The sequence below is a fragment of the Alligator sinensis genome, unplaced genomic scaffold (genome assembly GCF_000455745.1).
Source record: "Alligator sinensis unplaced genomic scaffold, ASM45574v1 scaffold324_1, whole genome shotgun sequence".
Lineage (NCBI taxonomy): Eukaryota > Metazoa > Chordata > Crocodylia > Alligatoridae > Alligator > Alligator sinensis.
In genome coordinates this window covers 1,088,593-1,089,624 of record NW_005842188.1, presented here as the reverse complement: position 1 = coordinate 1,089,624, position 1,032 = coordinate 1,088,593, and positions in this window count along the sequence as shown.

The window sequence follows — 1,032 nt, the reverse complement described above, 5'->3', positions numbered from 1 at the left end:
TCCTGATGTAAAACAAAAACAATGCTGAGTAATAAAAAAAGATGAACAGTAACATTCAGAGCGTTTGCTATCAAGTTCTTAAATGAGACAGCTGTTTTATTTATTTTTTTATTTAAAACAACTTTATACTGTATAGATCCTCCTTATATTGCTTGTAATATAAAAATGTCAAAAAGTTATCAATTACACAATAACCAGAGCTGGATTAACCCTTTAGCAGCCTCTAGGCAAACAAACTCATTGAGATCCCCCTTTTCCCTGGCACTACTGCCTGTGGGAAGCAGGGCTCGGAGCACTGCTAGGAAGCAGCTGCTGCGGCGGTGAGGCCGGAGAAGGGGAGGGGAAAGGAAGGGAGGTGGGATGAGGCCATTTGCGCTGCCGCTGTGGAGGGAAGAGTGGGCCCCCCACAACTCAGGGCCCTAGGCATATGCCTAGTTTGCTGATGCATTAATCCGGCCCTGACAATAACCCATAACTACCATAACTAGATTTCATAGATTTCATAGACATTAGGGCTGGAAGGGATCTCGGAAGATCATCGAGTCCAGCCCCCTGCCCAAGGGCAGGAAGTCAGCTGTGGTCATAGGATCCCAGCAAGATAAGCATCCAGTTTCATCTTGAAGGTGTTCAATGAAGGCGCTTGAACCACCTCCGGTGGCAGGCTGTTCCAGACCTTAGGGGCTCGGACAGTAAAGAAATTCTTCCTTATGTCCAGCCTGAAACGATCTTGAAGTAGTTTGTGACCATTCGACCTCATCATCCCTTGGGGCGCTCTGGTGAACAAAAGTTCCCCCAGATACTGGTGGTCACCCCTGATAAACTTGTAGGTGGCCATCAGATCACCCCTGAGCCTGCGCTTTTCCAGGCTAAAGAGCCCCAGGGCTCTCAGCCTGTCATCGTAGGGTCTGCTTCCCTGACCTCTGATCATGCAATGAGATCAAGAGGGCGCCCCTGAGGGTCACTTTTCACTGCCTTTTATCTGTCCTTGGCAGACTTTGGTGACTCCCCAGTTTTCAGGTTTGCCCAATCCAG